The following is a 21,590-nucleotide window of genomic DNA, read 5'->3' on the forward strand; positions in this document are numbered from 1 at the left end:
CAGGGCATGGCTGCCTTTTGCGGCGCTTGGATGACCCCTAGTTCGCATTAAACACCTCCACCCTCCTTCGGTGTGGGGCTCATGTTGGCTATGCCCCAGCCCCTGAAGCATTCAAGCTGATTTCTTGCAGCAGCTGGGCACTGTAACAGCTCCAGAGCTGCTCTGTAAAGCAAGTAAAAGGGTGTAGGCCCTGCAGCACTACCTGTAGTTTGCATTGTGCATTGGAAGGCACAAAGTAAGCAGACGGGAGAAGTAAGGATAGTGCGCAAGGCCATAGAATGGAGCGGCTTAAGAAAAGAGAAGTGGAAACAGACAGCAAACTAGGCTGGAGAGAGACCTGAGACAAAGAGATCTGAATTATACGAGAGCCGACCAGGGGAAACACAAATTATGCAGTCAAGTTTCCCACATTTGGGGAAATCGCAGGGGCAGCAAATCCAGAGTGCAATGGGTGAGCCTTGCCCTGGGAGAAGCACCTTCATGATTATAGTATCTCACCTGGCAGGTAAGTAGAAGTTGGGCTAGAGCTGGGGAGGGTCGCTGCTCGGGCACCCCCCTGTCAAGTGAAGGAGATCCAACTGAGGCAGCACAAGGGAACTCTCGAAAGAAGAACAAGGCTAGAGGAAGAACTGAAACAAAGAAATCTGACTTTTACCAGAGCTGACCAGAGGAAAGCACAAACACAGTCCCCCACTACCACAAATAATGCAGTTGAGTTTCCCACATTTGGGGAAATCACAGGGGTCAGCATACCCAGAATGCAATGAATGAACCTCACCCTGGGAGAACAATCTTCAAGACCATGGTCTCTCCTATGCAAAATAAGTATGATTTGGGATAGGGCTGGGGAGGGCCGCTGCTCAGGCACATCTCTGTCAAGTAAAGGAGATTCAACTGAGGCAGCACAAGGGAACTCTCATCTGGGGACAACAACTGCAGGGAGAACACATATTTTCAGATGAACATGGGAGGGCAGAAGGCTGCCTAATACTGAAGCACCCCCAAACAACAAACCAAATGCTACAACTAGTGCAAGCATTCCTGGGGGAAGGCCTGCAGCAGATGGATTTGCATATGGTGATGCCATCCAAGCAGTGGGTCAAAGTTGGCTTCAACCCTCGTCTGCATATGAAAAGAGAAAAGGGGCGTGCAGGGCATGGCGTCCTTTTGCGGCGCTTGGATGACCCCTAGTTAGCATTACACACCTCCACCCTCCTTCGGTGTGGGGCTCATGTTGGCTATGCCCCAGCCCCTGAAGCATTCAAGCTGATTTCTTGCAGCAGCTGGGCACTGTAACTGCTCCAGAGCTGCTCTGTAAGGCAAGTAAAAGGGTGTGGGCCCTGCAGCACTACCTGTAGTTTGCATTGTGCGTTGGAAGGCACGAAGTAAGCAGACGGGAGAAGTCAGGATAGTGCGCAAGGGCATAGAAGGGAGCGGCTCAAGAAAAGAGAAGTGGAAACAGACAGCAAACTAGGCTGGAGATAGACCTGAGACAAAGAGATCTGAATTATACGAGAGCCGACCAAGGGAAACACAAATTATGCAGTCAAGTTTCCCACATTTGGGGAAATCACAGGGGCAGCACAACCAGAGTGCAATGGGTGAGCCTTGCCCTGGGAGAAGCACCTTCATGATCATAGTATCTCACCTGGCAGGTAAGTAGGAGTTGGGCTAGAGCTGGGGAGGGTCGCTGCTCGGGCACCCCCCTGTCAAGTGAAAGAGATCCAACTGAGGCAGCACAAGGGAACTCTCGAAAGAAGAACAAGGCTAGAGGAAGATCTGAGATAAAGAAATCTGATTTTTACCAGAGCTGACCAGAGGAAAGCACAAACACAGTCCCCCACTACCACAAATAATGCAGTCGAGTTTCCCACATTTGGGGAAATCACAGGGGTCAGCATACCCAGAATGCAATGAATGAACCTCACCCTGGGAGAACAATCTTCATGACCATGGTATCGCCTATGCAAAATAAGTATGATTTGGGATAGGGCTGGGGAGGGCCGCTGCTCAGGCACATCTCTGTCAAGTAAAGGAGATTCAACTGAGGCAGCACAAGGGAACTCTCATCTGGGGACAACAACTGCAGGGAGAACATATATTTTCAGATGAACATGGGAGGGCAGAAGGCTGCCTAATACTGAAGCACCCCCAAACAACAAACCAAATGCAACAACTAGTGCAAGCATTCCTGGGGGATGGCCTGCAGCAGATGGATTTGCATATGGTGATGTCATCCAAACAGTGGGTCAAAGTTGGCTTCAACCCTCGTCTGCATATGAAAAGAGACAAGGGGCGTGCAGGGCATGGCGGCCTTTTGCGGCGCTTGGATGACCCCTAGTTCGCATTACACACCTCCACCCTCCTTCGGTGTGGGGCTCATGTTGGCTATTCCCCAGCCCCTGAAGCATTCAAGCTGATTTCTTGCAGCAGCTGGGCACTGTAACTGCTCCAGAGACGCTCTGTAAGGCAAGTAAAAGGGTGTGGGTCCTGCAGCACTACCTGTAGTTTGCATTGTGCGTTGGAAGGCACAAAGTAAGCAGACGGGAGAAGTCAGGATAGTGCGCAAGGGCATAGAAGGGAGCGGCTCAAGAAAAGAGAAGTAGAAACAGACAGCAAACTAGGCTGGAGAGAGACCTGAGACAAAGAGATCTGAATTATACGAGAGCCGACCAGGGGAAACACAAATTATGCAGTCAAGTTTCCCACATTTGGGGAAATCGCAGAAGCAGCACACCCAGAGTGCAATGGGTGAGCCTTGCCCTGGGAGAAGCACCTTCATGATCATAGTATCTCACCTGGCAGGTAAGTAGGAGTTGGGCTAGAGCTGGGGAGGGTCGCTGCTCGAGCATCCCCCTGTCAAGTAAAGGAGATTCAACTGAGGCAGCACAAGGGAACTCTCATCTGGGGACAACAACTGCAGGGAGAACACATATTTTCAGATAAAAATCTTGGTCATGCTCTGGTTTCTCTTCAGAACGAACAAATCTTTCGCCTTTTACTAAAGATTTCCGTGGAGAGGAGCAAAACCGAGTTTTATCTCAATTTTTGCATGCCCCATCTTTTTGGGGTTTCTTTTATCGGTTTAAAGATAGAATGAGTGTGCTTTAATGTAAGCTCATTTGCATAGAAATGACAGTAAATGTTTGTTTCTTTTCAAACAGAACTTTCTTGACCATGCTACTTGCTTGAAAGATCTGGGAGCACATGGAATACAGTACAAACCATGCTTATAGCAAGGAGAAGACAGGTGAGAAATCTGCTTTCTTTCAAATTGGGCGCTCACTTTGATCTGAATGAGGACTGCTGGCACGGCACTCAGGCGACAGGTGGAATCTTGGTCATGCTCTGGTTTCTCTTCAGAACGAACAAATCTTTCGCCTTTTACTAAAGATTTCCGTGGAGAGGAGCAAAACTGAGTTTTATCTCAATTTTTGCATGCCCCATATTATTGGGGTTTCTTTTATCGGATTAAAGACAGAACGAGTGTGCTTTCTTGTTAGCTTTAATGTAAGTATATTTGCATAACAATGACAATAAATGTCTGTTTCTTTTCAAGCAGAACTTTCTTGACCATACTAATTGCTTGAAAGATCTGGGAGCACATGGAAAAGAGTACAAACCATGCTTATAGCAAGGGGAAGCCTGGTGAGAAATCTGCTTTCTTTCTTTCAAATTGGGTGCTCACTTTGAGCTGAATGAGGACTGCTGGCATGGCACTCAGGCGACAGGTGGAATCTTGGTCATGCTCTGGTTTCTCTTCAGAACGAACAAATCTTTCGCCTTTTACTAAAGATTTCCGTGGAGAGGAGCAAAACTGAGTTTTATCTCAATTTTTGCATGCCCCGTCTTATTGGGGTTTCTTTTATCAGTTTAAAGATAGAACGAGTGTGCTTTAATGTAAGCTCATTTGCGTAGAAATGACAGTAAATGTTTGTTTCTTTTCAAACAGAACTTTCTTGACTATACTAATTGCTTGAAAGATCTGGGAGCACATGGAAAAGAGTACAAACCATGTTTATAGCAAGGGGAAGCCTGGTGAGAAATCTGCTTTCTTTCTTTCAAATTGGGTGCTCACTTTGAGCTGAATGAGGACTGCTGGCATGGCACTCAGGCGACAGGTAGAATCTTGGTCATGCTGTGGTTTCTCTTCAGAACGAACAAATCTTTCGCCTTTTACTAAAGATTTCCGTGGAGAGGAGCAAAACTGAGTTTTATCTCAATTTTTGCATGCCCCATCTTATTGGGGTTTTATTTTATTGGTTTAAAGATAGAACGAGTGTGCTTTAATGTAAGCTCATTTGCATAGAAATTACAGTAAATGTTTGTTTCTTTTCAAACAGAACTTTCTTGACCACACTAATTGTTTGAAAGATCTGGGAGCACATGGAAAAGAGTACAAACCATGTTTATAGCAAGGGGAAGCCTGGTGAGAAATCTGCTTTCTTTCATTCAAATTGGGTGCTCACTTTGAGCTGAATGAGAACTGCTGGCATGGCACTAAGGCGACAGGTGGAATCTTGGTCATGCTCTGGTTTCTCTTCAGAACTAACAAATATTTCGCCTTTTATTAAAGATTTCCGTGGAGAGGAGCAAAACTGAGTTTTATCTCAATTTTTGCATGCCCCATATTATTGGGGTTTCTTTTATCAGTTTAAAGACAGAACGAGTGTGCTTTCTTGTTAGCTTTAATGTAAGTTTATTTGCATAACAATGACAGTAAATGTTTGTTTCTTTTCAAACAGAACTTTCTTGACCATGCTACTTGCTTGAAAGATCTGGGAGCACATGGAAAACAGTACAAACCATGCAGTATCACAAGAGCCTTTATTTGATCTTTCATGAAGATAGAGCAGAATTGAGGACACGTCAACAATTTCTGCCGAAGGTGGTTCATCTTTCCACATGGTGCCTTTGGCCACTGACACCTTCGTTGAGTCAAAGTCTCTGGCTGTGGTCAGAACTTTGAAAATTTATGTCACCAGAACGGTTCAGATTAGGAAAACAGAGGCTCTGTTTGTCCTGTATGCTCCCAACATGATTGGGTGTCCTGCTTCCATGCAGACCATTATGCGCTGGATCTGTGGTAAGATTCAGCATGCTCATTCCACGGCAGGATTGCCGTTACTGAATTAGGTGAAGACCCATTCTACTAGAAAGGTGGGTTCATCCTGGGCAGCTGGTCGGGGAGTCTCGGCATTGCAACTTTGCCGAGCAGCTATTTAGTAAACACTTTTGCTAAGTTTTACAAGTTTGATACCTTGGCTGATGATAACCTCAAGTTGGGTCATTCGGTGCTGCAGAGTCGTACGCACTCTCCCACCCGTTCAAGAGCTTTGGTATAACCCCATGGTTCTTAATGTGACCCCAGCATCCTCTAGGTCGTATGAGAAAATAGGATTTTAATACCTACCGGTAAATCCTTTTCTCTTAGTACGTAGAGGATGCTGGGCACCCGTCCCAGTCCATACTGTGTCTGCAGTTATTACTTGTGGTTATACACATGTTGTGTTACGGTTCTGGTCAGCTTTTTGCTGCAATTGTTCATGCCGTTGGCTTGTGTTCTGTTGAATGCCACGTTCTGCGGCATGCTTAAGGTGTGAGCTGGTAAGATGCTCACCTTAGTTTAACTATAAATCCTTTCCTCGAAATGTCCGTCTCCCTGGGCACAGTTCCTATAACTGGAGTCTGGAGGAGGGGCATAGAGGGAGGAGCCAGTTCACACCCTTTGAAAGTCTTAAAGTGCCCATGTCTCTTGCGGATCCCGTCTATACCCCATGGTTCTTAATGTGACCCCAGCATCCTCTACGGACTAAGAGAAAAGGATGCCCTTGTGTACTATCCTGACTTCTCCTCCCGTCTGCTTACTTTGTGCCTTCCAACGCACAATGCGAACTACAGGTGGTGCTGCAGGGCCCACACCCTTTTACTTGCCTTACAGAGCAGCTCTGGAGCTGTTACAGTGCCCAGCTGCTGCAAGAAATCAGCTTGAATGCTTCAGGGGATGGGGCATGGCCAACATGAGCCCCACACCAAAGGAGGGTGGGGGTGTTTAATGCGAACAAGGGGTCATCCAAGCACTGCAAAAGGCCGCCATGCCCTGCATGCCCCTTTTCTCTATGGAATCCGAATCTCGCAAGAATCCGACAGCGGGATGATGACATTTTCCCTTGTTCAGGTTTTCCGAGTCAGGCGGGAACAACCGAGCCTGCCTCGGACCAGTGTAAACCACGTGGAGTTCGTGGGGAATTCGGTTCTCGGAGAACCGAACCCGCTCCTCTCTACCTTATACCCATCATTTTTTTTATTTTCAATCTAAGCCCCTGCAGTTTTCTGTAAGCATCTGCTTCGCTATGATGATCAACAAGTCACAAGGGCAAACACTCAGGGTGTGAGGCGTAGATCTTAGGACCAGCTGCTACAAGCATGGCAGAGGTGTCACTATCACTGGTGACACCCAGAGAGGTGGCGAGGGAGATTGTAATGCAGTGCGCGCAGATAAGCAGCGCAATGGTAAAAAGGAGGCATGGTTTCATAGGTAGGGGCGTGGCCTGGTGGCCTGAATCTACATTTTGTTGCTCCGGGTGTCCCGGGGGTTGGGGGCTGCACCCGGGGACTAGTGTGTGAGAGGTGCTGGCTCCTGCATAGTGACAGGGCATGGCCACCCAGCATGACGCCTCCCTTCTTGACCATGCTGTAATTGCAGTCGCACTGCAGTTCAGCGTGATCATAAAAAATGGTGTAGGCTCCTGCTGGTGCAGACTGTATGTGCGCGCAGGAAGCCGCCACCATTTTTGTGATCACAGCGGCTGAATGTGATGTCATACAGCCGCTGTGACCACGCCCCCTGTGTCTCCTCCGTTGCAGACCCCATTTTGAAGCCTTGCCCCCGCACCGCTCCATCCCTGACTTGGAAATGGAGTGTTGCTGACCCACCTCTCCCCCCCTTCCCCGCCCCGATTGACAGGCAGAGGCGATCACATTCTCTGCGGGGTGCCGCAGAAAATGCAGGCACATGCGTATGCTCTTAGCAATTTTTGCAGTTGGATCGCTTATTGTGATTGCAATCCAACCTGAATCAGGCCCTATTACCTATCACAATGCGCTGCGGGCAGTACAAAATTGGGTTAATATAGGAGAAAAACCCCCAGACCTGTGCTCCTTAACTGTACCTGGTGGCTAGTGGAGCGGCTGCCCAGTAATCAGTGTCCACCGCAGTGCGCACACGGCCCACCCCCTACGGCCTCGCTCCCCTTCATCAGCGGCCTCGTGATCCGGAAGGGTGGTGTGTGTGTGACTGACCTTAGGATGAAACCGGAGCCTCCGCTGCAGTGACCCAGCAACCAGGGCACGGGAGTATACAGCGCCGCTGGGAGTGATGAAGCTGCAGTAAAGATGTCTATTAGACCTAGCCTGCTGCAGCCCTTGTAGATTCTCATAAAACAAGTTCTTCTTTTCTTGTCAAAATTAATAGCTAAGAATAGGCTGCCTGAGGCAGGCCCCTGTTAATTGGCCTGCTACTGAAGGCACCAACTACAAACTGAGCTCCCTGTTCATGGAAGCGGGGTTATAGAGGAGAATGCACTGAGCTTCTTGGGAACAGTCAAAAGCTTTGAGCCGGTTGGTGCCTCAGATCAAGATCCTACTCTACACCCCAATGTGAATCCTTGTGGAGTCCAGTGTACCCCACAGAAGAAATGAATGTGTCACACCCATTGGCAGCAACCTTAGAATAGCTGCTGATGGGCACAATTGAGAAAGGAAGGGGGGGGGGACATTTGAATCCAGCACATAGATGCAATTCAAATATGTAATTTGTACCTTCCTATTTTAAAATATAATGGATGAACCTCACCCTGTGAGAACAATCTTCATGATCAAGAGATCTAATATGTAAAATAAGTATGAGTTGGGATAGGGCTGGGGAGGGTGGCAGCTCGGGCAGCCCCTCCCCCGTCAAGTTAAGGAGATTCAACTGAGGAAGCACAAGGGAACTCTCGTCTGGGGACAACAACTGCAGGGAGACCACATCTTTTCAGATGAACATGGGAGGGCGGAAGGCTGCCTAATACTGAAGCACCATCAAATATCAAACCATATCCAACAACTAGTACAAGCATTCCTGGGGGAAGGTCTGCAGCAGAAGGATTTGCATACGGTGATGTCATCCAAGCAGTGGGCCAAAGTTGGCTGGAACCCTCATCTGCATATAAAAAGAGAAAAGGGGCATGCAGGGCATGGCGGCCTTTTGCAGTGCTTGGATGACCCCTAGTTCGCATTAAACACCCCCACCCTCCTTTGGTGTGGGGCTCATGTTGGCCATGCCCCATCCCCTGAAGCATTCATGCTGATTCGGATTCCATAGAGAAAAGGGGCATGCAGGGCATGGCGGCCTTTTGCAGTGCTTGGATGACCCCTAGTTTGCATTAAACACCCCCACCCTCCTTTGGTGTGGGGCTCATGTTGGCCATGCCCCATCCCCTGAAGCATTCAAGCTGATTTCTTGCAGCAGCTGGGCACTGTAACATATAAAGAGCTGCGCGTTGCTGCCATTTTTACTCGTGCATTGAAGAGAGAGCGGAGAGGACGTGGCTATGTTCTCTCAGTGGAAATCTCAATATCAGTGCTCAGTATCAGTGGTTACTTATTGCTGCTCAGTAATACTAGTAGTGTGTCTCTCCTGCTCAGTGTCAGTTCTCAGTAGTATCCTCATCAGTGCTCAGTATCACTGCTCATTGTCTTGTGCTGCATTGTGGTGCTCAGCATACTACAGTACATTACTAATAGTCCAGTGCTGCATCTTGCTGCTCAGTGTCAGTTCTAGTATCCTCATCAGTGCTCACTATCACTGCTCATTGCATTGTGGTGTTCTGTATACTACAGTAACATAGTAATATAGTATATATAGAGGAGCGGGTTCGGTTCTCCGAGAACCGAATTCCCGACGAACTCCACGTGGTTTACACTGGTCCGAGGCAGGCCTGGTTGTTCCCGCCTGACTCGGAAAACCTGAACAAGGGAAAATGTCATCATCCCGCTGTCGGATTCTCGCGAGATTCGGATTCCATATAAAGAGCTGCGCGTTGCCGCCATTTTTACTCGTGCATTGAAGAGAGAGCGGAGAGGACGTGGCTATGTTCTCTCAGTGGAAATCTCAATATCAGTGCCCAGTATCAGTGGTTACTTATTGCTGCTCAGTAATACTAGTAGTGTGTCTCTCCTGCTCAGTGTCAGTTCTCTGTAGTATCCTCATCAGTGCTCAGTATCACTGCTCATTGTCTTGTGCTGCATTGTGGTGCTCAGCATACAACAGTACATTACTAATAGTCCAGTGCTGCATCTTGCTGCTCATGTTGGCTATGCCCCAGCCCCTGAAGCATTCAAGCTGATTTCTTGCAGCAGCTGGGCACTGTAACAGCTCCAGAGCTGCTCTGTAAGGCAAGTAAAAGGGTGTTGGCCCTGCAGCACTACCTGTAGTTTGCATTGTGCGTTGGAAGGCACAAAGTAAGCAGACAGGAGAAGTCAGGAAAGTGCACAAGGGCATAGAAGGCAGGGGCTCAAGAAAAGAGAAGTGGAAACAGATAGCAAACTAGGCTGGAGAGAGACCTGAGACAAAGAGATCTGAATTATACGAGTAGCCGACCAGAGGAAACACAAATTATGCAGTCAAGTGTCCCACATTTGGGGAAATCGTAGGAGCAGCACACCCAGAGTGCAATGGGTGAGCCTTGCCCTGGTAGAAGCACCTTCCTGATCATAGTATCTCACTTGGCAGGTAAGTAGGAGTTGGGCTTGAGCTGGGGAGGGTCGCTGCTCGGATACCCCCCTGTCAAGTGAAGGAGATCCAACTGAGGCAGCACAAGGAAACTCTCGAAAAAAAACAAGGCTAGAGGAAGATCTGAGACAAAGAAATCTGACTTTTACCAGAGCTGACCAGAGGAAAGCACAAACACAGTCCCCCACTACCACAAATAATGCAGTCGAGTTTCCCACATTTGGGGAAATCACAGGGGTCAGCATACCCAGAATGCAATGAATGAACCTCACCCTGGGAGAACAATCTTCATGACCATGGTATCTCCTATGCAAAATAAGTATGATTTGGGATAGGGCTGGGGAGGGCCGCTGCTCAGGCACATCTCTGTCAAGTAAAGGAGATTCAACTGAGGCAGCACAAGGGAACTCTCATCTGGGGACAACAACTGCAGGGAGAACACATATTTTCAGATGAACATGGGAGAGCAGAAGGCTGCCTAATGCACCCCAAACAACAAACCAAATGCAACAACTAGTACAAGCATTCCTGGGGGAAGGTCTGCAGAAGACGGATTTGCATACGGTGATGTCATCCAAGCAGTGGGCCAAAGTTGGCTGGAACCCTCATCTGCATATGAAAAGAGAAAAGGGGTATGCAGGGCATGGCGGCCTTTTGCGGCGCTTGGATGACCCTTAGTTCGCATTAAACACCTCCACCCTCCGTCGGTGTGGGGCTCATGTTGGCTATGCCCCAGCCCCTGAAGCATTCAAGCTGATTTCTTGCAGCAGCTGGGCACTGTAACAGCTCCAGAGCTGCTCTGAAAGGCAAGTAAAAGGGTGTGGGCCCTGCAGCACTACCTGTAGTTTGCATTGTGCGTTGGAAGGCACAAAGTAAGCAGACAGGAGAAGTCAGGAGAGTGCACAAGGGCATAGAAGGCAGCGGCTCAAGAAAAGAGAAGTGGAAACAGACAGCAAACTAGGCTGGAGAGAGACCTGAGACAAAGAGATCTGAATTATACGAGTAGCCGACTAGAGGAAACACAAATTATGCAGTCAAGTGTCCCACATTTGGGGAAATCGTAGGAGCAGCACACCCAGAGTGCAATGGGTGAGCCTTGCCCTGGGAGAAGCACCTTCATGATCATAGTATCTCACCTGGCAGGTAAGTAGGAGTTGGGCTAGAGATGGGGAGGGTCGCTGCTCGGGCACCCCCCTGTCAAGTGAAGGAGATCCAACTGAGGCAGCACAAGGAAACTCTCGAAAAAAGAACAAGGCTAGAGGAAGATCTGAGACAAAGAAATCTGTCTTTTACCAGAGCTGACCAGAGGAAAGCACAAACACAGTCCCCCACTACCACAATTAATGCAGTCGAGTTTCCCACATTTGGGGAAATCACAGGGGTCAGCATACCCAGAATGCAATGAATGAACCTCACCCTGGGAGAACAATCTTCATGACCATGGAAACTCCTATGCAAAATAAGTATGATTTGGGATAGGGCTGGGGAGGGCCGCTGCTCAGGCACATCTCTGTCAAGTAAAGGAGATTCAACTGAGGCAGCACAAGGGAACTCTCATCTGGGGACAACAACTGCAGGGAGAACACATATTTTCAGATGAACATGGGAGGGCAGAAGGCTGCCTAATACTGAAGCACCCCCAAACAACAAACCAAATGTAACAACTAGTAAAAGCATTCCTGGGAGAAGGTCTGCAGAAGACGGATTTGCATACGGTGATGTCATCCAAGCAGTGGGCCAAAGTTGGCTGGAACCCTCATCTGCATATGAAAAGAGAAAAGGGTTATGCAGGGCATGGCGGCCTTTTGCGGTGCTTGGATGACCCCTAGTTCACATTAAATACCTCCACCCTCCTTCGGTGTGGGGCTCATGTTGGCTATGCCCCAGCCCCTGAAGCATTCAAGCTGATTTCTTGCAGCAGCTGGGCACTGTAACAGCTCCAGAGCTGCTCTGTACGGCAAGTAAAAGGGTGTGGGCCCTGCAGCACTACCTGTAGTTCGCATTGTGCGTTGGAAGGCACAAAGTAAGCAGACGGGAGAAGTCAGGATAGTGCGCAAGGGCATAGAAGGGAGCGGCTCAAGAAAACAGAAGTGGAAACAGACAGCAAACTAGGCTGGAGAGAGACCTGAGACAAAGAGATCTGAATTATACGAGAGCCGACCAGGGGAAACACAAATTATGCAGTCAAGTTTCCCACATTTGGGGAAATCGCAGGAGCAGCACACCCAGAGTGCAATGGGTGAGCCTTGCCCTGGGAGAAGCACCTTCATGATCATAGTATCTCACCTGGCAGGTATGTAGGAGTTGGGCTAGAGCTGGGGAGGGTCGCTGCTCGGGTACCCCCCTGTCAAGTGAAGGAGATCAAACTGAGGCAGCACAATGGAACTCTCGAAAGAAGAACAAGGCTAGAGGAAGATCTGAGACAAAGAAATCTGACTTTTACCAGAGCTGACAAGAGGAAAACACAAACACAGTGCCCCACTACCACAAATAATGCAGTTGAGTTTCCCACATTTGGGGAAATCACAGGGGTCAGCATACCCAGAATGCAATGAATGAACCTCACCCTGGGAGAACAATCTTTATGACCATGGTATCTCCTATGCAAAATAAGTATGATTTGAGATAGGGCTGGGGAGGGCCGCTGCTCAGGCACATCTCTGTCAAGTAAAGGAGATTCAACTGAGGCAGCACAAGGGAACTCTCATCTGGGGACAACAACTGCCGGGAGAACACATATTTTCAGATGAACATGGGAGGGCAGAAGGCTGCCTAATACTGAAGCACGCCCAAACAACAAACCAAATGCAACAACTAGTACAAGCATTCCTGGGAGAAGGTCTGCAGAAGACGGATTTACATACGGTGATGTCATCCAAGCAGTGGGCCAAAGTTGGCTGGAACCCTCATCTGCATATGTTGAAGATACAATTTGTGAATTGCATTTAACACTATCTCCCTTTCCTGGGGAGAAGATGGTAGGGCCGATTTGAAAAACCGGTGAGGAGGCACCTCTTCGAATTTCAGCTTGTAACCCTGAGAAACAATTTCTATTGCCTAGGGATCCACCTGCGAATGAACCCAGATGTGGCTGAAAACTCGAAGACGTGCCCTCAACTGGGCGGACTCCTTTAGCGGAGCCCCAGCGTCATGCGGTGGATTTTGTAGAGGCCGGGGAGGACTTCTGTTCCTGGGAACTAGCTGTGTTGTGCAGCTTCTTCCCTCTGCCCTTACCTCTGGCAAGAAAGGACGCACCTCGTACTTTCTTGTTTCTCTGTGATCGAAAGGACTGCATTTGATAATGTGGTGCTTTCTTAGGCTGTGAGGGAATATAAGGCAAAAAATTTGATTTACCAGCTGTAGCTGTGGAGACTAGGTCCGAGAGACCTTTCCCAAACAATTCCTCACCCCTGTAAGGTAAAACCTCCATATGCCTTTTTGAGTCGGCATCACCTGTCCATTGCCGGGTCCATAGGACTCGTCTAGCAGAAATCGACATAGCGTTTATTCTAGAACCCAGTAGACTAATGTCACTTTGAGCATCTCTCATATATAGGACAGCATCTTTTATATGCCCTATGGTCAATAACATAGCATCCTTATCTAGGGTCTCAATCTCTGCTGATAAGGTATCTGTCCATGCTGCCACCGCGCTACAACCCCGGCCGACGCAATTGCCGGTCTGAGTAAGGTACCAGAATGTGTGTAAATGGACTTTAGGGTAACCTCCTGCTTGCGGTCAGCAGGGTCCCTGATGGTAGCCGTATCCTGGGATGGCAGCGCTACCTTTTTGGATAAGCGTGTCAATGCTTTATCCACCCTAGGGGAGGATTCCCACCGTATCCTGTCCATTGGCGGGAAAGGATACGCCATAAGAATCCTTTTGGGAATCTGCAGCTTTTTGTCTGGAGATTCCCAAGCTTTTTCACATAATTCGTTCAACTCATGTGAGGGGGGAAAGGTTATCTCAGGTTTCTTTCCCTTATACATGTGTACCCTCGTGTCAGGGACAGGGGACTCTGTGATGTGCAAAACATCTTTTATTGCAATAATCATATATCGAATACATTTAGCCAATTTTGGCTGTAACTTTGCATCATCGTAGTCGACACTGGAGTCAGAATCTGTGTCGGTATCTGTGTCAACTATTTGGGATAGTGGGCGCTTTTGAGACCCCGAAGGTCCCTGCGACATAGGGACAGGCATGGGTTGACTCCCTGACTGTTCCCTAGCTTCAGCTTTGTCTAATCTCTTGTGTAATAAGTTTACATTAGCACTTAAAACATTCCACATATCCATCCAGTCAGGTGTCGGCGTTGTCGATGGAGACACCACATTAATTTGCTCCTGCTCCTCTCTAGGAGAGCCTTCTACCTCAGACATGTCGACACACGTGTACCGACACACCATACACTCAGGGAATCCTCTTATCTGAGGACAGTTCCCCAACAAGGCCCTTTGGAGAGACAGAGAGAGAGAGTATGCCAGCACACACCCCAGCGCTATATGACCCAGGAAAAAAACACAATAATTTTATGTTTACCCAGTAGCGCTGTATTTCCATATATATATGCGCCTAATTATGTGCCCCCCTCTTCTTTAAGACCCTCTTTCTACCGTGGTATAAGCAGGGGAGAGTCCGTGGAGCTTCCCCTCAGCGGTGCTGTGGAGAAAATGGCGCTGGTGAGTGCTGAGGGAGAAGCCCCACCCCCTCAGCGACGGGCTTCTGTCCCGCTCAAATATAGTAAAAAAATGGCGGGGGCTCTTATATATATATACAGTGCCTAGCTGCATATATATTTATTTTGCCAAAGAGAGGTCTATATTGCTGCCCAGGGCGTCCCCCCTGCGCCCTTCACCCTTACACTGACTGCCGTGTGTGAGGTGTATTGGAGCAATGGAGCACAGCTTTACTGCTGTGCGTTACCTCAGTGAAGATCATGAAGTCTTCCGCCGCCTCTGAAGTCTTCTTTTCTTCTCATACTCACCCGGCTTCTATCTTCCGGCTCTGCGAGGGGGACGGCGGCGCGGCTCTGGGACGGACGGCGAGGGTGAGACCTGCGTACCGATCCCTCTGGAGCTAATGCTGTACAGTAGCCTAAGAAGCAGAGCCTATCAACTCACAGAAGTAGGTGTGCATCTCTCCCCTCCGCCCCTCGATGCAGGGAGTCTGTTGCCAGCAGGCTCCCTGAAAATAAAAAAATCTAACAAATATACTTTCTGTCAGGAAACTCAGGAGAGCTCCCTGAAAAGCACCCAGTCTCCTCTGGGCACAGTAGTAAACTGAGGTCTGGAGGAGGGGCATAGAGGGAGGAGCCAGTGCACACCCAGATCTAAAGTCTTTCTTAAAGTGCCCATGTCTCCTGCGGAGCCCGTCTATCCTTACGGAGTCCCCAGCATCCTCTAGGACGTAAGAGAAAAATTATGCTGGCAGAAAAATCCAATTGAGTGATTAAACAGCTCCAGAGCTGCTCTGTAAGGCAAGTAAAAGGGTGTGGGCCCTGCAGCACTACCTGTAGTTTGCATTGTGCATTGGAAGCCTAGTTTGCTGTCTGTTTCCACTTCTTTTTTCTTGAGCCCCTCCCGTCTATACCCTTGTGCACTATCCTGACTTCTCCTCCCGTCTGCTTACTTTGTGCCTTCCAATGCACAATGCAAACTACAGGTAGTGCTGCAGGGCCCACACCCTTTTACTTGCCTTATAGAGCAGCTCTTGAGCTGTTACAGTGCCCAGCTGCTGCAAGAAATCAGCGTGAATGCTTCAGGGGCTGGGGCATGGCCAACATGAGCCCCACACCGAAGGAGGGTGGGGGTGTTTAATGCGAACTAGGGGTCTCGCACAATGCGAACTACAGGTAGTGCTGCAGGGCCCACACCCTTTTACTTGCCTTACAGAGCAGCTCTGGAGCTGTTACAGTGCCCAGCTGCTGCAAGAAATCAGCTTGAATCCTTCAGGGGCTGGGGCATAGCCAACATGAGCCCCACACCGACGGAGGGTGGAGGTGTTTAATGCGAACTAGGGGTCATCCAAGTGCCGCAAAAGGCCGCCATGCCCTGCACGCCCCTTTTCTCTTTTCATATGCAGACGAGGGTTGAAGCCAACTTTGACCCACTGCTTGGATGACATCGCCATATGCAAATCCATCTGCTGCAGGCCTTCCCCCAGGAATGCTTGCACTAGTTGTTGCATTTGGTTTGTTGTTTGGGGGTGCTTCAGTATTAGGCAGCCTTCTGCCCTCCCATGTTCATCTGAAAATATGTGTTCTCCCTGCAGTTGTTGTCCCCAGATGAGAGTTCCCTTGTGCTGCCTCAGTTGAATCTCCTTTACTTGACAGAGATGTGCCTGAGCAGCGGCCCTCCCCAGCCCTATCCCAAATCATACTTATTTTGCATAGGAGATACCATGGTCATGAAGACTGTTCTCCCAGGGTGCGGTTCATTCATTGCATTCTGGGTATGCTCACCCCTGTGATTTCCCCAAATGTGGGAAACTCGACTGCATTATTTAATGCGAACTAGGGGTCATCCAAGCACCGCAAAAGGCCGCCATGCCCTGCATACCCCTTTTCTCTTTTCATAAGCAGACGAGGTTTGAAGCCAACTTTGACCCACTGCTTGGATGACATCACTTGCTGCCTTTCCAATGAAGCAAGTTTAATTTAATAATAGGTGAAAAACCATCCCTACAAAGGTGTTAATCAGATACTTGGCTTTGTGGACACTTTTCAGAGCACAAATTTGTTAGCATAAAAATAAAGCCAGAAAATGAAGAGCTGTTTAATCACTCAATTGGATTTTTCTGCCAGCATATTTCTTTTTCTCTGCAACCCACTGCTAAATTGTGCTTCCTAGCTGTTTTTATAAAATCACTGAATCAAATCTAACTCTGATTACATCAGAGAAGGCCAGGTACCCTACACCATAACAGGGGGTTTGAAATTTTGACTTGTCTACTTAAAGATCACCAAAATCTGATAACAAGGTCAATTAAGTCCCTGGGTGGGATTGAACCACCAACCTTTTGGTTAATAGCCTTACACACTAACTGATTGCGCCACAGCGACACTTTGCAAAAGTACATACTGACAAAGGCTAATAAGCATTCATCTAGAACGATTCCTAGAAACATTTTAAAAAGTCAATAATGTGGAGAGTTTTTGTAAGATGTTTCTTCCATCAACCAATGAAGAAACACATTGGTACTTTCCCATGATGAGTGAGTGCTTCAGGATCTTTTGCACTTACATGTGCAGCAGAGTACTGTAATGGAAGCATGCTGGGTCCATAACCCAGAGGTAGGCAGATTGAAACTATCCTCTGCTATATGCATTTTTTTTTGTTAATTAAAGTAATCCAAAACTGGGATTGATATTTTTGCTCTTTTATTTTTACTTAAAGTACAATAACTTTTACCATTTTAATTTGTTTTAATAGTATACTGACAGTATTGTTTTCTTTCAAAAATCCTATTAATTTTCTTTACCCGATTATTAAAATGGTAATTGACAAAAACAAACTACATTGTCACCAGAAGAGCAATACAAAATGTACAAGTGATATATTAAAATCATCTTTCCAGCTTGAATTTCAATGATGCATTGGGGCAACGATTTTGTGAGAAACATCTTCACCCTTAAATAAAGATGTTCTTAATTCCTTACCTGTGTGCTAATTAGATATCACCTTGTTTTCACATTAAACAGACTTCCACATGAGAAAACAGCAAAGATGCAGTGGCGTTAATGTTTCATGGTGTCAACCTGTATTATTTCCGTAGATATTGAAATGAGGATGCATCTTGCTGCCTTTCCAATGAAGCAAGTTTAATTTAGTAATAGGTGAAAAACCATCCCTACAAAGATGTTAATCAGATACTTGGCTTTGTGGACACTTTTCAGAGAACAAATTTGTTATCATAAAAATAAAGCCAGAAAATGAAGAGCTGTTTAATCACTCAATTGGATTTTTCTGCCAGCATTTTTCTTTTTCTCTGCAACCCACTGCTAAATTGTGCTTCCTAGCTGTTTTTTTATAAAATCACTTAATCAAATCTAACTCTGATTACATCAGAGAAGGCCAGGTACCCTACACCATAAGAGGGGGTTTGCAATTTTGACTTGTCTACTTAAATATTACCAAAATCTGATCACAAGGTCAATTACGTCCCTGGATGGGATTGAACCACCAACCTTTTGATTAATAGCTGAACACACTAACCGATTGCGCCACAGAGACACTTTGCGAAAAGTCCATACTGACAAAGACTAATAAGCATTCATCTAGAACGTTTCCTAGAAAAACTTTAAAAAGTCAATAATCTGGAGAGTTTTTGTAAGATGTTTCTTCCAGCAACCAATGAAGAAACACATTGGTACTTTCGCATGATGAGTGAGTGCTTCAGGATCTCTTGCACTTACATGTGCAGCACAGTACTGCAATGGAAGCATGCTGGGCCCATAACCCAGAGGTAGGCAGATTGAAACTATCCTTTGCTATATGCATTTTTTTTTTTGTTCATTAAAGTAATCCAAAACTGGGATTGATATTTTAGCTTTTATTTTTACTTAAAGTACAATAACTTTTACCATTTTAATTTGTTTTAATAGTATATTGACAGTATTGTTTTCTTTCAAAAATCCAATTAATTTTCTTTACCCGATTATTAAAATGGTAATTGACAAAAACAAACTACATTGTCACCAGAAGAGCAATACAAAATGTACAAGGGATATATTAAAATCATCTTTCCAGCTTGAATTTCAATGATGCATTGGGGCAACGATTTTGTGAGAAACATCTTCACCCTTAAATAAAGATTTTCTTAATTCCTTACCTGTGTGCTAATTAGATATCACCTTGTTTTCACATTAAACAGACTTCCACATGAGAAAGCAGCAAGGATGCAGTGGCGTTAATGTTTCCTGGTGTCAACCTGTATTATTTCAGTAGATATTGAAATGAGGATGCATCTTGCTGCCTTTCCAATGAAGCAAGTTTAATTTAGTAATAGGTGAAAAACCATCCCTACAAATATGTTAATCAGATACTTGGCTTTGTGGACACTTTTCAGAGAACAAATTCGTTAGCATAAAAATAAAGCCAGAAAATGAAGAGCTGTTTAATCACTCAATTGGATTTTTCTGCCAGCATATTTCTTTTTCTCTGCAACCCACTGCTAAATTGTGCTTCCTAGCTGTTTTTTTTATAAAATCACTTATTCAAATCTAACTCTGATTACATCAGAGTAGGCCAGGTACCCTACACCATAAGAAGGGGGTTTGAAATTTTGACTTGTCTACTTAAAGATCACCAAAATCTGATAACAAGGTCAATTACATCCCTGTGTGGGATTGAACCACCAACCCTTTGATTAATAACCAAACACACTAACAGATTGCGCCACAGAGACACTTTACAAACGTACATACTGACAAAGGCTAATAAGCATTCATCTAGAACGTTTCCTAGAAAAACTTTAAAAAGTCAATAATCTGGAGAGTTTTTGTAAGATGTTTCTTCCATCAACCAACGAAGAAACACATTGGTACTTTCCCATGATGAGTGAGTGCTTCAGGAGCTCTTGCACTTACATGTGCAGCAGAGTACTGCAATGGAAAAATGCTGGGCCCATAACCCAGAGGTAGGCAGATTGAAACTATCCTCTGCTATATGCATTTTTTTTTGTTAATTAAAGTAATCCAAAACTGGGATTGATATTTTTGCTCTTTTATTTTTACTTAAAGTACAATAACTTTTACCATTTTAATTTGTTTTAATAGTATATTGACAGTATTGTTTTCTTTCAAAAATCCACTTAATTTTCTTTACCCTATTATTAAAATGGTAATTGACAAAAACAAACTACATTGTCACCAGAAGAGCAATACAAAATGTACAAGTGATATATTAAAATCATCTTTCCAGCTTGAATTTCAATGATGCATTGGGGCAACGATTTTGTGAGAAACACCTTCACCCTTAAATAAAGATTTTCTTAATTCCTTACCTGTGTGCTAATTAGATATCACCTTGTTTTCACATTTAACAGACTTTCACATGCGAAAACAGCAAATATGCAGTGGCGTTAATGTTTCCTGGTGTCAACCTGTATTATTTCCGTAGATATTGAAATGAGGATGCATCTTGCTGCCTTTCCAATGAAGCAAGTTTAATTTAGTAATAGGTGAAAAACCATCCCTACAAAGATGTTAATCAGATACTTGGCTTTGTGGACACTTTTCAGAGAACAAATTTGTAATCATAAAAATAAAGCCAGAAAATGAAGAGCTGTTTAATCACTCAATTGGATTTTTCTGCCAGCATTTTTCTTTTTCTCTGCAACCCACTGCTAAATTGTGCTTCCTAGCTGTTTTTTTATAAAATCACTTAATCAAATCTAACTCTGATTACATCAGAGAAGGCCAGGTACCCTACACCATAAGAGGGGGTTTGCAATTTTGACTTGTCTACTTAAATATCACCAAAATCTGATCACAAGGTCAATTACGTCCCTGGGTGGGATTGAACCACCAACCTTTTGATAAATAGCTGAACACACTAACCGATTGCGCCACAGAGACACTTTGCAAAAAGCACATACTGACAAAGACTAATAAGCATTCATCTAGAACGTTTCCTAGAAAAACTTTAAAAAGTCAATAATCTGGAGAGTTTTTGTAAGATGTTTCTTCCAGCAACCAATGAAGAAACACATTGGTACTTTCGCATGATGAGTGAGTGCTTCAGGATCTCTTGCACTTACATGTGCAGCAGAGTACTGCAATGGAAGCATGCTGGGCCCATAACCCAGAGGTAGGCAGATTGAAACTATCCTTTGCTATATGAATTTTTTTTTTGTTCATTAAAGTAATCCAAAACTGGGATTGATATTTTAGCTTTTATTTTTACTTAAAGTACAATAACTTTTACCATTTTAATTTGTTTTAATAGTATATTGACAGTATTGTTTTCTTTCAAAAATCCACTTAATTTTCTTTACCCTATTATTAAAATGGTAATTGACAAAAACAAACTACATTGTCACCATAAGAGCAATACAAAATGTACAAGTGATATATTAAAATCATCTTTCCAGCTTGAATTTCAATGATGCATTGGGGCAACGATTTTGTGAGAAACATCTTCACCCTTAAATAAAGATTTTCTTAATTCCTTACCTGTGTGCTAATTAGATATCACCTTGTTTTCACATTAAACAGACTTCCACATGAGAAAGCAGCAAGGATGCAGTGGCGTTAATGTTTCCTGGTGTCAACCTGTATTATTTCAGTAGATATTGAAATGAGGATGCATCTTGCTGCCTTTCCAATGAAGCAAGTTTAATTTAGTAATAGGTGAAAAACCATCCCTACAAATATGTTAATCAGATACTTGGCTTTGTGGACACTTTTCAGAGAACAAATTAGTTAGCATAAAAATAAAGCCAGAAAATGAAGAGCTGTTTAATCACTCAATTGGATTTTTCTGCCAGCATATTTCTTTTTCTCTGCAACCCACTGCCAAATTGTGCTTCCTAGCTGTTTTTATAAAATCACTGAATCAAATCTAACTCTGATTACATCAGAGAAGGCCAGGTACCCTACACCATAACAGGGGGTTTGAAATTTTGACTTGTCTACTTAAAGATCACCAAAATCTGATAACAAGGTCAATTAAGTCCCTGGGTGGGATTGAATAACCAACCTTTTGGTTAATAGCCTTACACACTAACTGATTGCGCCACAGCTACACTTTGCAAAAGTACATACTGACAAAGGCTAATAAGCATTCATCTAGAACGATTCCTAGAAACATT

The 21,590-nt window shown here is 45.4% G+C and overlaps 16 non-coding genes and 1 pseudogene across 16 annotated transcripts; 6 read left to right on the top strand and 11 right to left on the bottom strand.

Moving 5' to 3' along the window:
- Positions 1-350: 350 nt before the first annotated feature.
- On the bottom strand, positions 351-513 carry LOC134994811 (U1 spliceosomal RNA). The gene has a single exon (XR_010197762.1). It is a non-coding gene; the product is annotated as a U1 spliceosomal RNA (small nuclear RNA).
- A 152-nt stretch (positions 514-665) lies between these two features.
- LOC134994826 (U1 spliceosomal RNA) lies at positions 666-829 on the bottom strand. Its single transcript, XR_010197774.1, has one exon. It is a non-coding gene; the product is annotated as a U1 spliceosomal RNA (small nuclear RNA).
- A 671-nt stretch (positions 830-1,500) lies between these two features.
- On the bottom strand, positions 1,501-1,663 carry LOC134994807 (U1 spliceosomal RNA). Its single transcript, XR_010197760.1, has one exon. It is a non-coding gene; the product is annotated as a U1 spliceosomal RNA (small nuclear RNA).
- A 152-nt stretch (positions 1,664-1,815) lies between these two features.
- LOC134994833 (U1 spliceosomal RNA) lies at positions 1,816-1,979 on the bottom strand. Its single transcript, XR_010197781.1, has one exon. It is a non-coding gene; the product is annotated as a U1 spliceosomal RNA (small nuclear RNA).
- A 671-nt stretch (positions 1,980-2,650) lies between these two features.
- Positions 2,651-2,813, bottom strand: LOC134994863 (U1 spliceosomal RNA). Its single transcript, XR_010197810.1, has one exon. It is a non-coding gene; the product is annotated as a U1 spliceosomal RNA (small nuclear RNA).
- A 144-nt stretch (positions 2,814-2,957) lies between these two features.
- LOC134994819 (U5 spliceosomal RNA) lies at positions 2,958-3,073 on the top strand. Its single transcript, XR_010197767.1, has one exon. It is a non-coding gene; the product is annotated as a U5 spliceosomal RNA (small nuclear RNA).
- A 270-nt stretch (positions 3,074-3,343) lies between these two features.
- Positions 3,344-3,459, top strand: LOC134994818 (U5 spliceosomal RNA). Its single transcript, XR_010197766.1, has one exon. It is a non-coding gene; the product is annotated as a U5 spliceosomal RNA (small nuclear RNA).
- A 286-nt stretch (positions 3,460-3,745) lies between these two features.
- LOC134994820 (U5 spliceosomal RNA) lies at positions 3,746-3,861 on the top strand. The gene has a single exon (XR_010197768.1). It is a non-coding gene; the product is annotated as a U5 spliceosomal RNA (small nuclear RNA).
- Positions 3,862-4,135: 274 nt separating this feature from the next.
- On the top strand, positions 4,136-4,251 carry LOC134994821 (U5 spliceosomal RNA). Its single transcript, XR_010197769.1, has one exon. It is a non-coding gene; the product is annotated as a U5 spliceosomal RNA (small nuclear RNA).
- A 275-nt stretch (positions 4,252-4,526) lies between these two features.
- LOC134994822 (U5 spliceosomal RNA) lies at positions 4,527-4,642 on the top strand. The gene has a single exon (XR_010197770.1). It is a non-coding gene; the product is annotated as a U5 spliceosomal RNA (small nuclear RNA).
- Positions 4,643-9,619: 4,977 nt separating this feature from the next.
- Positions 9,620-9,783, bottom strand: LOC134994813 (U1 spliceosomal RNA). The gene has a single exon (XR_010197763.1). It is a non-coding gene; the product is annotated as a U1 spliceosomal RNA (small nuclear RNA).
- A 151-nt stretch (positions 9,784-9,934) lies between these two features.
- Positions 9,935-10,098, bottom strand: LOC134994865 (U1 spliceosomal RNA). Its single transcript, XR_010197812.1, has one exon. It is a non-coding gene; the product is annotated as a U1 spliceosomal RNA (small nuclear RNA).
- Positions 10,099-10,762: 664 nt separating this feature from the next.
- On the bottom strand, positions 10,763-10,926 carry LOC134994867 (U1 spliceosomal RNA). The gene has a single exon (XR_010197814.1). It is a non-coding gene; the product is annotated as a U1 spliceosomal RNA (small nuclear RNA).
- Positions 10,927-11,078: 152 nt separating this feature from the next.
- Positions 11,079-11,242, bottom strand: LOC134994836 (U1 spliceosomal RNA). Its single transcript, XR_010197784.1, has one exon. It is a non-coding gene; the product is annotated as a U1 spliceosomal RNA (small nuclear RNA).
- A 671-nt stretch (positions 11,243-11,913) lies between these two features.
- Positions 11,914-12,076, bottom strand: LOC134994866 (U1 spliceosomal RNA). Its single transcript, XR_010197813.1, has one exon. It is a non-coding gene; the product is annotated as a U1 spliceosomal RNA (small nuclear RNA).
- Positions 12,077-12,228: 152 nt separating this feature from the next.
- LOC134994835 (U1 spliceosomal RNA) lies at positions 12,229-12,392 on the bottom strand. The gene has a single exon (XR_010197783.1). It is a non-coding gene; the product is annotated as a U1 spliceosomal RNA (small nuclear RNA).
- A 3,761-nt stretch (positions 12,393-16,153) lies between these two features.
- On the top strand, positions 16,154-16,332 carry LOC134994816 (U1 spliceosomal RNA; annotated as a pseudogene).
- The last annotated feature ends 5,258 nt before the right edge of the window (positions 16,333-21,590 follow it).

This window comes from Pseudophryne corroboree, unplaced genomic scaffold, assembly GCF_028390025.1.
Source record: "Pseudophryne corroboree isolate aPseCor3 unplaced genomic scaffold, aPseCor3.hap2 scaffold_1327, whole genome shotgun sequence".
NCBI classification, from domain to species: Eukaryota; Metazoa; Chordata; class Amphibia; order Anura; family Myobatrachidae; genus Pseudophryne; species Pseudophryne corroboree.